The following is a 15,833-nucleotide window of genomic DNA, read 5'->3' as shown; positions in this document are numbered from 1 at the left end:
TTATTTAAGATAGAGGAGTAAAACCAGATCTCAAATGCTTCCCACTCCCCCCCCCCTCCACCATCGCTGTATGGGAATAACGAAAACAAACAGGCAAGGACAAAATTAAGTCGGCAGCACGCAAACGATGGAAAGGGCTGATGGCCAGAGCTTCCCACCACCCACAGCGCTCAGTAAGGGTGGCAGGAGACACTGTGGGAAAGTGGCCCAACCTGCTTTGCGGCCCCCGAGCCACGAGGCCTGTGGAGAGAGCCCTTTCCGAGACTCGGGCACTGTTCCACCCCAGATCTGCCCACTGTTTAAGTGGGAAGCCACAGACCTTTACTCTTGGACTTACGAGGAGTAATGAATGAAGAGGAAAATGAACAGTCCACGCTATCTGTTAGGCAAGTAAATCTCCAGGGCCCCACACTTGCATCTTCCACTGGAGTAAGGTACGTCACTGTCACTGAGAGGCCAACTTGGATATTGGACATAATGGACGTAACAAGGCAGATAGATACCAGGTCTAGCGCCCAAGGCTACACAGAGAGCCCTCCCCCCGCCCTCAGGCTGCAGAAAACACCGCCCTCACACTGAATGTCTTCGGAGAGGGCACGTGCATGTATTACATCGACTAATACTCATGCTGGGAGGGATCATAAGGCATTATGCACAGTGGCTGCATTTAGGGTTTGAGGGATTTGTGAGAGAGACTTTCACTTTTTAAAAATAGATGTTTTTATTGATTTCAGAGGGGAAGGGAGAGGGAGAGAGAAACATCAATGATGAGAGAGAATCATCTATCCGCTGTCTCCTGCATGCCCTCCATTGGGGATCGAGCCCACAACCCAGGCTTATGCCCTGACTGGGAATCGAACCCTAACCTCCCGGTTCATAGGTCAAAGCTCAACCACTGAGCCACAGCAGTCGGGCAAACTTGCACTTTTTACTTTGGTTGTGCTGAGTTTTTAAATTATTTATATGTACTGTTTTGTACTACAAGTGAATATCAACATTGTTAATGAGTGTAATAAGCTGTGGGGACATTTGGCTTATTTGACTGTTTTCTTTCTTATGTTTCTTAATAGAAACAATCGAAATGGCTTTTTAAAAGCAATAGCTTTTTTCTTGCTACCTATGTGGTTATATACTCGCCGTAGGAAATTTAGAAAGCACAGCCTGTTCCGACGGTCACACCCAAGATAATTTGTCCCTGAGGCTGTTCTGACTGCCCTTTGTGCCCAGCACTGTGCTAAAACAGCCTGGCTCTCCCCTCCAGAAACCTACATGCTAGTGAGGGATACTTACTCTACTGAATTGTACAGCGATAATAACAGGGTGTGATTAATGATCCTTTAAGGACACTTGAGAGATTGCTATGACAAGATATAAATGAGAAGCCTAATCGTGTTTAGACTGAATTAATATTTAACTTTTTGAAATAGTTTTTTATTAATAAACTGCTCATTTATAAGATGTGGAAAAATGCACCTGGGTCAATAGCTGTCCAGTTTTAAATGGTTTGTATCTTGCTTTGCAGTGAACATTTAAAAAAGGAATGTAGGGGCCCAGCTGGCGTGCCTCAGTGGTTGGGCATCAACCCGGGAGCCAGGAGGTCACGGTTCAATTCCTGGTCAGGGCACATGCCCAGGTTGCAGGCTCGATTCCCAATGTGGGGCATGCAGGAGGCAGCCAATCAATGACTCTCTCTTTTCATTGATGTTTCTATCTCTCTCTCCCTCTCCCTTCCTCTCTGAAATCAATAAAAATTAATTTTTTTTTTAAAAGGAGTGTAGGGGAAGGGTGAGCATTCAGTGGAGGCTCAGTACTAATATAACTTTAGGGTTAATATCATTTTTAAAACATCACGAACATTCTATTATAGCAGCAAATCATCTTTGAAAGCGTAATACACAGCATTCATTGATGTAGTATAACTTACTTGAAGAGCTCACAGTTGCTAAACGGTTATTTTGAACTTGGTCTTTTCCTATACACGCGACTTTCCTTCGCTGGGGCTCACACACACTCTTCACTTTACAGAAACCTCCTCCATGTGGCTGGGCCACCTCTGAGAGGGGAACCATGAGACGGAGGTGGCCATCTGGTAGAACTGGAAGAGCCTGCACTGGCAGGCCCCAGGGTGTGGTCCACACGCTCAGCCTCACCTCCCAAACTGACCTGGTCCACTGTGGTACTCAGATTCTTGTCTATACACTGCAGGTGGGGAAGCCTGCGTTATAAAATGAATGTGAGAAAGTGCCCTTAAAGTTGAGTTCTTTAAAACCTTCGTTTTGTTTTTCGAGGAAGTTTGAATTGGCAACATCGACTTAAGGAGAAGAGACGCGTCTGAAAGATGGTTTCAGAAGTGACTACAGTTACAGGGTGGTACAGGCGTGAAGTGGTGTGAACATAGCAGGCGTGGGAAAGCAGAGAAGGGTGTGAAGGGATACCAGGTGGGCCTCAGAGATCGGTTGCATAGGTCTTAAAGGATGGGACTCGAGGGAAAAGTTCAAAGGGGACCCCTAGATTTCAGGTCTGGGTAACCTCCTCACACGATCTTGACAGAGATGGATAAATAGGAAAGGGGAGTGGAGTTAACAAAGCATGGGACGACAAGCATGAAGTTCACTGCTGATTCAGAGAAGTTGCTGAGATACCGTTTGATGGAAGAGGCAATTGAGTCTCTGAGATTTTTAAGCCCAGGAGGAAAAGAAATTATGTGCATTGTGATTGAAGACTCTTGAGAGCTCAGGGTCTGCAGTCTTAGGTGCCTAGCAGCAGGCTTCTAGTCTCCACCGTGAGTGAGGTGACCAGGCTTAAAGCAAGCCTGTAACTTGGATAGAAAGGAGTTGACGTGAAGGAGCTGCGGCATATTGAGCCTTGGACCAGCCGAGGTCTTTGCAGGAAGAGCGGGCTACAAGATAACTCATTCTGAAGATGGCACAAGGTTAGAGGACCATCGGCAAGATGCGGTGATTGGAAGGAGAGACGTAGACATTTTTCGTTACGGGATTGAATTCATTCAAAGTCACTTCGATTGTAATAATGAGGTTCATTTAAGACCCAACACTTGCTGAAATAATATGGTTAAAGCCATGGAACATTAAGATTGTACTTGCCATAACACAACCCGTTTGGGCTATTATTAATCTAATCTCATAAGTGCACATAATACTCAAGCAAGCAAACCAAAGCTTTGAATTTGGTTTACACTAATAGGAAGTCTATCTCGCGGGCTTTTCACTGGGATTCGCAGTACCATTAAGCAATTACTAGTGGCTAGAACACTAGCCCACATGTCGCTATTTCTGGTTAGGGGATTTTCTCGCCCGCCTGACTAAATCTCCCAATTAAATGCAATGGTACTACATTCATTTCAGTTCTTCATTTACAATGCACAGTAGAAGGTATTGTGCCTTTAGGTAAATAGTTTTAGGAGCTGTTAAACCACACACATAGCATTGCTGAGTTTCAACATTCCATAGATATCATTGTGTAACAAGTACCAGGTAAGACCTGGAGACAAAGAGAAGTCTTTTTTTTATTGACACAATAGCATCGTCTTTATCAACAAAGTTAATCCATTCGGGAGCACCTTCCAACTATTTCTTTGTGGTCAACTCTGTTAATTTCATCAACAGAATTATATTTAGATTTTTTTTCTATTTAAAATTCTCTTTAAATTTGAAACCCAACACAGGACGAAGGTTCACAAGCTAAAATTCCTTCTACAGTGTTCATTATAAATAACTAAATAAGGTCTTAACAAAACCATAATGATGGTGATGATGATAATTTATAGTATGTTTATAGGGAGGGTGAAAATAGAAAAAACACTAAGAAGATTTTTTCAAAACCTGATAGATTCAAGCCTAAAAATTCATATACTTAGAAGTAGAACCAATTCTTGAAATATTTTTTATTATTTTTAGTGTGGATTTCCCCCCTCCCCCCGGTAAAATCGTGATGATGTATGTAAGATTATATAACGTTTTCTCAAATCTCAGAAAACCAGCCCTGAGAGGTTATCTCTGAAACAGGGTAATAGTTAAGTATGTAGACTATGAAAATCATGAGATCTGAATTCCTGACATAATTCTAGCATCAACTATCTTTGTAAACCTGGGAAATTGACTCATCCTGCCGATGCCTCTGATTTATCTGTAAAAAGAGAACAGTAAGAGTACTTACCACACAGAGTTATTGTGAGAATTAAATGAGATCCTAAATTAAAGGTCTTACATTAGTTTAATCATTTATAAGCAACTACATTTTTTGGACTCTAGGGACTATACTAATGGACCAAGATAATGAATATATAAATATTCAAGGGGATTTAAATAAAATCATAGATAAAGGTGGCTCCCACTGTTTTACTAGAACAGAATCAAGGATATATAGAATGTGTTTCTAGATTTTAATAATGTAATCATGCAAGTTACTGGAATCTCAAAGAAAATGCTTCATGGTGCTATAGTCCTACATGAAGAAGGCATTTCAAGACCCGCTGGTCCTGTCCAGAAAGACCTGTCTTAGATATTCATAGAAAGATTTATATATCAAAGTAGGGATTGGGTGAATGTATAATTTATGTGTGAAAAATACCTTCTTGCCACCCCACCCTTCAGACTCAGAATGTTAGGTGTCCTCAAAACTCTCTTCTTATTTTAAATGGATGAAAATATTTTTTCTCTGACTTTTAACTTGACAATGTAAGGATGCTAGGAGTGTCTGGGTAAAATTTCTTGATAATGTAAGTGACGTTCCGCGCATCCAAAACCTCTCTTCTTCTGCATCTGACACCTCTAGAATTCTATGCTAGGCTACCGTTTTCTTTATAAGATCATATCTAAGGGTCTCTCTTTTAGCTGGAAGAAAGTGGATGAAGGGAGAGAGGGAGAGAGAGAGAGAGAGATGCAACCAAAATTATTTCCCGAGCTTCCAAATGATCTTTCCTACATTTAACTATTCTGTTCAAATACATCATAGTCATCCAGTTAATCACAGTTAACTCATACTTTTCCTAGGGCAACGTTAATATTTAGTATTTAGCAGTATAGACAGTTTAAATTTTCAGAGGCTTTTGCTCCACAACATTTTTTCTTTTATTTAATCTTTGACACTAAAAGAAGCTCCAGATGATTATTTGAGTTTCACTTCTCAAAGTCAAGAGTGATGTTCAGTGCTAAAAGTTTGGGGAGTTTGATAAGGTAAGAGGAACACTTTTTCTCATTATAAAATTTTAAAACTGTTGCCTCCTACTTCTTTTCCAAACTGAAAGCCTTGTTGTCTCCCTCGGAGCCTGGCCAGCCCGGGAAGCTGCAAGACCCAAACCCTGGCGAACAGAAGCATTAGGCACTGACCCCGTGGCTTCCTAATAGATCTGCAAAGTGCTTTGTTCCTGGAAGTCATCTGGCGAGTAGTTCAGTGTTACTGTATATCTTGTTAGAGCAGCAGAAGTGCCACAGAATGAACTAAAATCTCCCTGCAGAGTTGGTGCATCTGACGCTGGGAACATTCTGCACCTTCAACAAATTAGTGGGAGGATGCTGGGTAGCCACGGGTAAGTCTGTCCAGGGGTTAAATGAGAAATATGGCTCTGCTCTTGAGTGTCTTTTGAGGGTGACAAAGCTCTGGGCATAAGGGGGTGGGAGAGGAAGGCTTTTCTCTCAGCTCCTCCCGGCCCTTTCCAGTTTTATCACAGACAGAAGGGATAATGTGCAGGGGCTCAGATACTGACTTCTCTGTAGCCTCAGCCTCAGGCAGGACCACTGACCCGCTCCACCTTGGCATTGCCTTTCTGTAAATATGAAGACCTTTCTATATTATGAAGACCCTTCTATATTATGGCGCTAACTGTAATGGCCAAATAGCTCAGAGGGAAGACAGCTCATTTGTTATTAACTAAACAGTCTCTTGTCTGCCTATTATCATCTTATCTATCTGTCTGTCTATCTAATCTATTATCAAAAGTAACACATTTCCACCCTGCTGGTATAGCTCAGTGGTTGAGCATCGACTTATGAACCAGGAAGTCATGGTTCCCCATCAGCACATGCTCAGGTTGTGGGCTCCATCTCCAATAGGGGGCGTGCAGCAGGCAGCTGATCAATAATTCTCTCTTGTCATCGATGTTTCCATCTCTCTCTCCCTCTCCCTTCTTCTCTGAAATCAATAAAAACATATAAAAAAACAAACCTCCTTTACAAGTGCAGCCCAACAGATAAACCCCTAAATAAGTCTTTATGTTGCTCCAGAACTAACATATCTTCACAAATTTTTATCCCTGCCCCTATCCCGTATGGGCTGGAGGCCAGATTGAGGTCTCATAACCCGCTGGGACACATCTTCAATAAGGAACACGTTTATAAACTGAGTATAAGATCACAGTCTTCTGTTCTTGACTTCAATTTGTGTAGTGCTGGCTTCAAATAGAAATTCAACAGACAGCGATTGATTACTTGGTGGTTGCTTTTCTTATTTTAACTGATGTTCCTCAATAGTTTATAAACTTTAGAAAGGTGGGAATGTTTACAATTATTCCTCATTTTTAACCACCACATTCCAGAAAGTTACAAGAACCTCTCTATTGGTAGTGAGCTCTATTCCATTCTACATGATTACTTATCCCCCCCCCCTCTCTTTTTTTTTAAGTCATCACATTTATGTTTGAAGTCATTCTAGGGATAAGGCTTTTTTTTTTTTTTTAGCCTGTTGACACAATTCAATTTCTGCCTGCCATATGCAGAGAAGGGAAGAGGAAAAAACACATAAGGAGCTTGCCACTTCATGAAATAATTTCATTCTGTAGCCTAAAATCGTTACTAACCTCGGCAACACTTAATTAATTGAAAAGACTCCAGCGGTGGGATTCTGTGGTGAAGAGGTTCCTACTCCTTACATGTGAGTCAACCTGAAATTCAGTTAAACCTGCAGGAATCCTCAAACATACATAAATGAATGAAAAATGAAGACTCTGTTGAGTTTAATCAATCACTTGCCTCTTTTTTTTTCTTCTCGCCTATATATTGTTTTTCCTTTGGAATGTAACAGATTTATTGATTGAGTGTTCCATGTTCAGTCAACATACATTTAGTTAGTAGACATTGAAAAAGCACCACATTGTCTTGTCTTTGTTATAAGATAATATTTGTTTTAGTTGAAAACTACAAAAGCGCATATGCATTTCATTTCATCAAAATAATCAGTTGAATCAACACCAAGCTAGTCTGATAAATACAAGGGATTGAACCCACAACCTTGGTGTTTCAGGATGACACAGTTCTAACCGAGCTACCTGACCAGGGCCTCTAACAGTCCTGGTTCAAATCAATTGGGTCAGCTGTTTTCTCACAAAACTTTGCACATGTATTTCTCAGATGCTTAAAATCAACGGAAAACTATGCTGGGTCCTGGAATTGTATACCTGGGGGGAAAAACGTCCCGGCCTTCAAGGAACTTAAAGTAAAAGATGTGGTGAAGTCAGACAGTGGACTATTTCAGCATAGGGTGCTAAGTTCGGTGGGTGAGGTATGTGTGGCCCGCTATCATAACGCAAAAAAGAGATAAGACATTGACAGTGGAAGCACAAATAAAATCTCTGACTTGGTCATTTTGCTTGATCAGTGAAAGCAGTCATAGCAAGTACATAAAAATGGTCATTGTATGTTGGATATGAAGGCAGCTATGATTCTTCAAACGTTTAGGAGATGGCACAGTTTGTAAGCTGATAAACGTGATACATAACTGTGTTCTCTTCTGATTGTTAGTATTTTGTTGAATCTAGCAGGTAAGTTGGGGGTCAGAATTCCTGTAGATCCCCATTTCCACACTCTGAAACCCTAAAAGAGTGGTAGAGTTCTAAAGTTAACAAAAAAGAAGAAAACGCAATGAAAAAAAAAGTGAAAAAAGTTAAAACAAAATTACCTTTTGAATTCAATAAGAAAATTGACCGTAACATCTCAGACTTTTTTGGGTTGATTTTTCCCACTATGATCTCAAAGGATTATACAAAATGGGCAAGACTTTATAACCCCCTTTTTTTACATGAAGAAATAGAGAACTTGGGAGATTGTCAAGCCTGCAACTTTATACATGACTATCCAACAAGTTTCCAATTTAGATCTTCCTGCCAGAAACTTAATAGTTGTCTGTTACATCTGCAGGTGTGATTGGAGAGATTTGATTGGACGGCGTCAGCTGTAGAGCTCTAAGCTGTAGAGTGGCCGGGCTTTCATGAACAACCCCCATGGAAGGCACAGAAGAAAAGGTAAGTGAGACTTACACAAACATAGATCACAGCTGACTGAATTTATAAAATTAGGGTGATGTTGATTTGAGACATAGACTCAGTTGTCTAGAAAGCTGATATGAATATAAATATTGAATGTCTAAGTGGGTTTTAAATCTAAGTATTCATCTCTGTCTATGTATGTCAGTGAAAAATCCAACTGCGTTCCATGGCAGATGTAGTTGTGGTAAGTGGACAGAACAGAATCGGAAGCCAGCGGTAGCACCTGCTTTTTGGCAACGTTTGCCTGGACAAATGGGGTCCAAGAAAGGTGCTCAGAGGGAAGGAAATTGTGGGCGGGAACGGGCCGTGCACAGTGCTCCCCAAAGAGCTCAGAGTGCTCTTATCTCTCAGTTCAGATGATATTCACAGGTTATACAAAGTGAGGTGATGGGCACATAATAAAGAGATCATCATTGTATTTTAACCATTCTGATACCAGGGTCATTTCGAATGGTTTCAGTATTTTTTTTTATTAATTATAAAAGTAATATGACAGCATTACAGAAACTTTGAGAAGCCAAGAAAAAATTTTGTGCCATTAACCCACCAACACAATTACTATTCATTTGTGTTCATTATCTGAAGTATTTTATCATGTGTATTTTATAATTGTAATCATGGTGTATATACAACTTCGTGGTGGGATTTTCTACCTTGAATTATAGGGTAAGTACTTTTCAGAATGCTGAATCGTTTTGTAATTACATATTTAAATATTGCTTAATGTTCACTTTATTCGTCCCATTTTGTTGGTTTAAAATTATAGGCTTCGGTTTTGTTTTTGCTCACTTTAAAAATTTTTGCTTTTAAAATGAAGACTGTTGTGTTGTACCCATGGGTTTGATCCCAATTCATGAGTATTTCCTTAGAACAGACGTTTCTTTTTTTGAAGGTGTAAGGGAATTTTTATTAGGAAGGGAAGTTGTCAACTGAAACAGCAGCAAATGAAGAGTGGATAAGGAAACTCCCGGTTGTCACAGCTACCCAAGACCTCCACCATGTGTGACACGGGAGGCATTTTAGTTTGTGACCCGCAGCCCAGAATTATCAAATGCTTTCCCATTCAATCTAATACTTCCGGATTCCTGCCCAAAAGGAATACATTAAGAACATGGAAACTTGCTCACTGATAGGAAACCCCCAAAGAGTAAGGGAGGGAATGTAAGAAATTAAGAAGTTATGTAAAACACTCTTTAACTTGTAATTAAGTACATTTTCATATCTTCACAGTAATACAAAACACAGGCACTTGCAGAACTGGTTCAGATTACTTAAATACCAAATACATTTTTAGTCCTCTACGTACGTGTTGGGAAGTTAGTTGTGTTTATGTGAAATGGAGCTATTAATATTTCTCCACAGCAGTAACTGCACACCAGGAAGGCCGAGACAAACACAAATCAGGGAATGGCGTTTCCCACAGCTGCAGTGTGAAAAGACTAGGAACAGTTGATTCCATACACATGAACGGTTTCTTTGCTCTAGGACCGTGGTCGGCAAACTGCGGCTTGCGAGCCACATGCGGCTCTTTGGCTCCTTGAGTGTGGCTCTTCCACAAAAGACCATGGTCTGGGCTAGTCTATTTTGAAGAAGTGGCGTTAGAAGAAGTTTAACCCTTTGCACTCGCTTGCTTTTTTTCTCGGTTCCTTTATTCTACTCGGGATTTAATTTTTTAAATACCCCAGATTTTACAAAGCGCGGCAGTAGAATAAAAAACTGAAGTTTCTTTTCATACAAACTTATTTATTTGGGTTTTTTTATATTTCAAATTATTGATACATTCAATACAATTCGACATACGAGCTGCTACCGATGCTAACCGTGTTGAGTCACACTCGACATCCGAGTGCAAAAGGTTAAGTTTAAAAAATTTGGCTCTCCAAAGAAATTTCAATCGTTGTACTGTTGATATTTGGCTCTGTTGACTAATGAGTTTGCCGACCACTGCCCTAGGAAATCCACATGGAGGAAGGAATGGAGATGTGCACAGAGGTTTCTGGAGGGAAGGAGGACACCACCCTGTGGGCAGTCAGTTTTCGGCGCCTTCTGCCGCGTCACCTTCTCCTCCTGCACTGTACGATGTCCATCATGTGAGGTTATCCCTAAGCAGCTGCATGATGAGGGTGCTGTCTTTGTCTGAGTCTTCATTCAGTGTATCGAGTTCTGCAATGGCCTCGTCAAAAGCCGTCTTGGCCAGTGTGCAGGCGAGCTGGGGGTTATGGAGGATCTCATAGTGAAACACGGAGAAGTTGAGAGCCAGCCCCAGGTGGATCGGGTGTGTGGGCTGCATCTTCTTCCCGATATCGAAAGCCTCTTGGAAAGCCCCTTGGGAATTGTCTGTCGTTTGTTTTCGATCGATCATCACCACATGCGACCCCAGCAAGGTACCGGAAGTAGTGTCCCTTCCTCTTCAGCTAGAAGGCCTTACTCTCTGGATTAGTTGCGTTGGCTATTAAATCCTTATCCAACAACTAGAGGCCCAGTGCATGAAATTCATGCATGGGAGGGAGGTGTCCCTCAGCCCATCCTGCACCCTCTCTAATCTGGGACATCCCTCTCACAATCTGAGACCGCAGGCTCCTAACCACTCACCTGCCTGCCGGCCTAATTGCCTCTAACTGCCTCTGCCTCGGCCCCCACCACCATGGCTTTGTCTGGAAGGAAGTCGGACTTCCGGAAGATGGCCAGTTGACCCAGTCTAATTAGCATATTACACTTTTATTAGTATAGATTCCAGCACAGCGGTGCAGATGGAGCGCAGCTCCGACTCCCCTTCCTCCTGGTAGTCCTTGATCAGCTGCAGCTTCTGGTCCAAGGTGTCGGTCTTCTGCTCGGTGCGCGAGATGACCCTCCAGGCGGACCGGCGGCCGCCGACCACGTTCTTGTAGGCCACCGAGAGCAGGTTGTGCTCCTCGTTGGACAGCTTGGAGCCCTGTTCCGTCACGGCCTTCGCGCAGGTGACCATGTCGTCGTAGCGCTTGGCCTGCTCGGCCAGCTTCGCCTTCTGGATCAGCTCCGTCTTCTCCAAGGGGACGGGGAGGAGAGCGCGGGCGAGCACCGTCTCCGCGGCCACAGCGCGAGTCTAGAATAGACTTTTAAGAATATTCTCTGCCAAAGGGTCTGAATATTTGGCAAACATTTTAATGTATGTTGCTAAAATGGTGCCTGAAAAGCATTGCTGATTGAGAATGACATCTGAGCAAGGGGCACGACCTCGGGTTATAGTCTGAGTGTGATTTGCTTTTCCAAAAACTAACTGTCCACTGGTAGCATCAGCTCCCCACCCATAGCCACCTCCAGGGCCACCTCACCCGAGCTCATGCCTGGCCTCACCTCCTGAAACTCAGACCAAGTTCATGTTCCCATGGGTTTCTGAGACCCTCCCCCCCGCCACACACACCCCCCCCCCCCCCCAAGGATGCAAAGGTACAAACTCAAGTTCAAGTTCAAGGAACCCATGGAGACACTTGCAAGTCTCCTAGCTGAGCACAGGCAGCTGACACGTGGCCCCTTGCTTCATAATGAAGGATAAGCAATGCTCACTCCCCAGAGCAGTGTTCGGCAAACTTATTAGTCAACAGAGCCGCAGTTTGCCGACCACCAATGGGGTGTTTGGTCTTTACACCCATTGGAATGAAACAACCCTCTTGCCCACACGCCTTTTAGGTCAAACAGTGCCTTTGGTTTTTCAAAGATGTTGTTGAATTATCCATTAAGCTCAAACAGTAACATATTTGCAAGAGCATCCCATCCTTCTCCATTTCAAAAACCTTCCTCGTGAGCACCTGTCCTTCAAAGCACTTCCTCGTGCAGGAGTCGCCCGGCACCCGTGTAGCGCTGCCCGCATCCGTCCTGTTCTTTTGGCCTGCCCTGCCCCGTATCACGTCTTTCATCTCGAAGCCCCACCCTGAGAGCTTTGTTCTTTGGGCACATTATACTACCCCTGCCTAGCCCGGGGCGCATTGCTGCTGCGGATAATAACAGTGATCTTAATGAAGACCCACAGAAAATAGCAAACACGGCAATAAATACAATATCATATGACAGCTCAGATCACAAAGTCAGCGCTGCACCCAGAGTCCTGCGGGACTGGCCCCAGTACTTTGTGAGAAAAGGCAGCACGAGGGGACCCCGACCCGGCCTGGGCTAGGGCAGAAATGCTGGGCTCTGCAGGAGACAAATGCAGGGCTGCGCTCTGTGTCGGGAAATGCTCTGGGCTTGGTGCTATAAATAATAATAAAGATAAATAATAAAAAAAAAGTGAAATGTTTTAAATGAAAGGGGATGCCCTGTGAACTTAACACACTGGCCCTTTCGCCTTCCTGTTAACAAGGTAATCTGATTGCCATTGATTTTTTTCACCTCTGTTACTAAGAAGGTGATGAAATGGTGTCCACCTAGATGTATTGAATCAAATACTAAACAAAGAGCAACATAAAGAACAATTATCAGCAACCTTGCTTTCAGCCTGCTGATTATGACATTACTGGAAAGACAAGGTCTGGGTGACTTAAGAAATAAAGCAGGGGTAGGGCTGTCGGGATGAAAGGAGTGAACGCTGGGAAGTTTTTTTTGTGAATAGATACATGGTTATTTCCGAAGAATTTCACCGGGAGCCTTTTCAATGCTCCATAGCTTGAAAGGGGGCCATTTCTACCTCTGCGGTTTACTGAGAGGCCTTCTAGTCTGACCTAATTAACCACCTTTATGATGCCATGGAGGAAACGGCATGACAAAGGTGAGTCACGAATGCCCATCTTTCTGCTGTATAGATTGTGGCCGGGTGACGTGCAGAAATGCTTGCTTATTGGTCTGTTGGGGTCGCTACCAAGAGGTGGGTAAGACCCTGAGATACTATGAACGAAACGCCGCACTCCTGACCCGGCAGTGAACTTCATAGATGGCTTGTGATGAGTGATTAAGAGACCTTGCTTGACATGCATGACAAGGGTGGAACTAGCGAGCTTATGAATGCTGACTTCTTGGCCCAGGCTTGAATTAATTTCCTAATCTCAAATATTTCCGGCTTCCATTGTTGATTCTATTTGTATTCGCCCAGTTGCCAGCGTCCGCAGTAAAGCGGTGAATGCCTAAGCACTTTTCCTGCCTTTGAGCATGTGCTGGGGCCTAAATAAGAATGTCTCGTTATCTTATTACCTCTGATGACGTCTGCTTCTGTGGCAATATCTCCTCGTGGCATTTCCTCCAGGGCAGTGCCCTGCCCAGACTTGGCAGGAGCTGTTGATTGACTGTGAACGTGGAGAGTGCAGTGGGGGGCGAGGTTTCTCCTGGGATCTCCAGGGCAGTTTGGGAAAGGTCGTCAGCGCCCGCACAACGAGTTCAATGGTGCTCTCAGGCCATATGGTGGCTCCAAAACAAGACAGAAAAACTTGCAAAGAAACAACTGGTCACCAAAATCGAAGGCGACCATTTCCGTGCAAGCAGTGAATACACCATTAGAATAGCATTAGGATCGTTGGCTGTAACTCATCCTTCTGCTGAGCCTCTGCCAGGCTTCATCATAGGGGGAAATCCAGAAAGAGGTGTGAGACGTCAGACGATAAACTTTAAATAGGAAAACTGAAGAAATAAAAAAATATAGGTACTTTTTAAGTTCAGGTTAAAAGCAGAAAATCTTTCTTACCGTTGATACTTTTTGTGTGAGACACACACACAAACGTGGCAAATAGCACTTGTCCTTACCGGAAGCATATTCAGGCGCAGATGGTACTGACTGATGCGAAGGGGTGTAGAGAGGGGAAGGCAGTGGTTCTCAAACTTGAGCAGGTACCACGTTGACTTGGAGGGCTTCCTGAAGGGATTTCTAGACCCCACTCTCTGAGACCTACATTTGCCTTTCTAACAAGTTCTAGGCGGGACCAGTGGGTGCTGGTTGTGGAAGTACCTTTGAAGTGTCTGTCAGTGTTAAGGCTTTTGTTGGGAAATGTCTGTGAGGCCTGTTAATCTGGTAGAAGGCCAAACAGAAGTTTGGTTTAAATATCAGTAGTGCCCAGCCACCTAGGAACCAGGAGGTCACAGTTTGATTCTTGTTCGGGGCACATGCCCAGGTTGTGGGCTCGATCCCCAGTGTGGGGTGTTAGGAGGCAGTCGATCCATGATTCACTCTCATCATTGATGTTTCTCTCTCTCTCTCCCTCTCGTTTCTTCTCTGAAATCAATAAGAATATATTTTAAAAATAAAAGATAAATAAAATGTCAGTATTACCACTTTCTAGCTTGTGAACTTGGCAAAATGGCTTGCTAAATTTCACCGTCCTCCCCACAAAAATGCAGATATTTTCATGCAGATTAAGTGAGGTAATGTATGTAAAGCAGGGTACCCGGAATCTAGCAAGTCACAGGAAGATAAGCTTCCTCTACCATTTGTTCTTTGGCTGAATGGCAGGTGGTGAGCTCTGGGGGAGGAAATGGGGTCCCATGTAAAGAACTGATATTAGCAGATTCCAGTGCAGATGATTGTGACTCATTTTTGGAAGTGTTAATCAAGATTGTCCCACTGGCTGGGCTTTCCCTGGGAAATTGTGGGTGGCCAGTGGGATTCAGAAAGGCAAGGAATTCCAGGAAGTATTAGTAGGTTACATGAAGTTGAGATTCATTGTTGTCTTCTACCTAAAACTTATTACATGGATGACATTAATGGCGACACACATGCTTTTATTTCTCAAGGGGAATTTTAACCCATGTTGGACGTTTAAGGCCACACAATTGTAAGATCATCAGTTATGAACCCCAAATACACATGGTAGTGCAGGGGCAGACTCTCACATGAGGCTGATGGGAGTGTAAGTTGGCTCAGCGAATGTGGCACCGTATACCAGAAGTCTCTCAAAATACACGCATTATGACTCAGCAATTTCAGCTTGGGAAACACAGCATAAGGAAAATCATAAATATAGAAGAAAACAAGATTATGTGTAAAGATGATCATTTAGTGCATTATTTATATTGCCCAATAAAGGAATATTGAATAAAAGAGAAATGGTTAAGCCAAGTCCAACACATGTTCAATGAGAAAAACAATTATGTGAACTATATTCGGAATAAGATCACCTCTATGAAGAGAGATGAAACTGGTTTTTAATTCCTGCTCATGTCACTGGGAGTATGACCTTATGACTGGGAGTACGGCCTTGAATCAGTGGTTCTCAGCTGGGGTGATTTTGCTGTCCTGGGGGCATTGGCAGTACCCACTGTGGATCGGCGTTGCTGGCATCTTGTGGGTTCCGGGTACTGCACAGGACAGCATCCACAGCAAAGAATTATTTAGCTCCAGTGTCAATAGGCCTAAGGTTAAGACATTGCCTTAAAAAAAAACCAGTAATACCTACTCATTGTGATTATTTTTGGGAGTTAAATGAAATGATCTATGTAGAAAATCTGATCTTGCTCTTAGTCACTTCCCAACAAAGATTATTATTATATGTCTATCACTACTCATTACCATTTTTAGAAATAGAAAAAGGAATGGTAGCAACTAAATGATTTTTATCCTCCTCCAACTTTTCAGTATTTTTCCAAACTTTCTCCAACAGGC

At 42.9% G+C, this 15,833-nt stretch overlaps 1 pseudogene across 1 annotated transcript; it reads right to left on the bottom strand.

Annotated features, from left to right (window-relative positions):
* Positions 1-10,307: 10,307 nt before the first annotated feature.
* LOC307095064 (14-3-3 protein theta-like) lies at positions 10,308-12,171 on the bottom strand (annotated as a pseudogene). The gene is made up of 3 exons: positions 12,049-12,171; positions 11,010-11,360; positions 10,308-10,749 (listed from the first exon to the last, which is right to left on the bottom strand). The product of its transcript is annotated as a 14-3-3 protein theta-like (transcript).
* Positions 12,172-15,833: the final 3,662 nt, after the last annotated feature.

Source organism: Cnephaeus nilssonii, assembly GCF_951640355.1.
Source record: "Cnephaeus nilssonii genome assembly, chromosome: 24".
Lineage (NCBI taxonomy): Eukaryota > Metazoa > Chordata > Mammalia > Chiroptera > Vespertilionidae > Cnephaeus > Cnephaeus nilssonii.
This window is presented reverse-complemented; position numbering and strand designations above follow the sequence as displayed.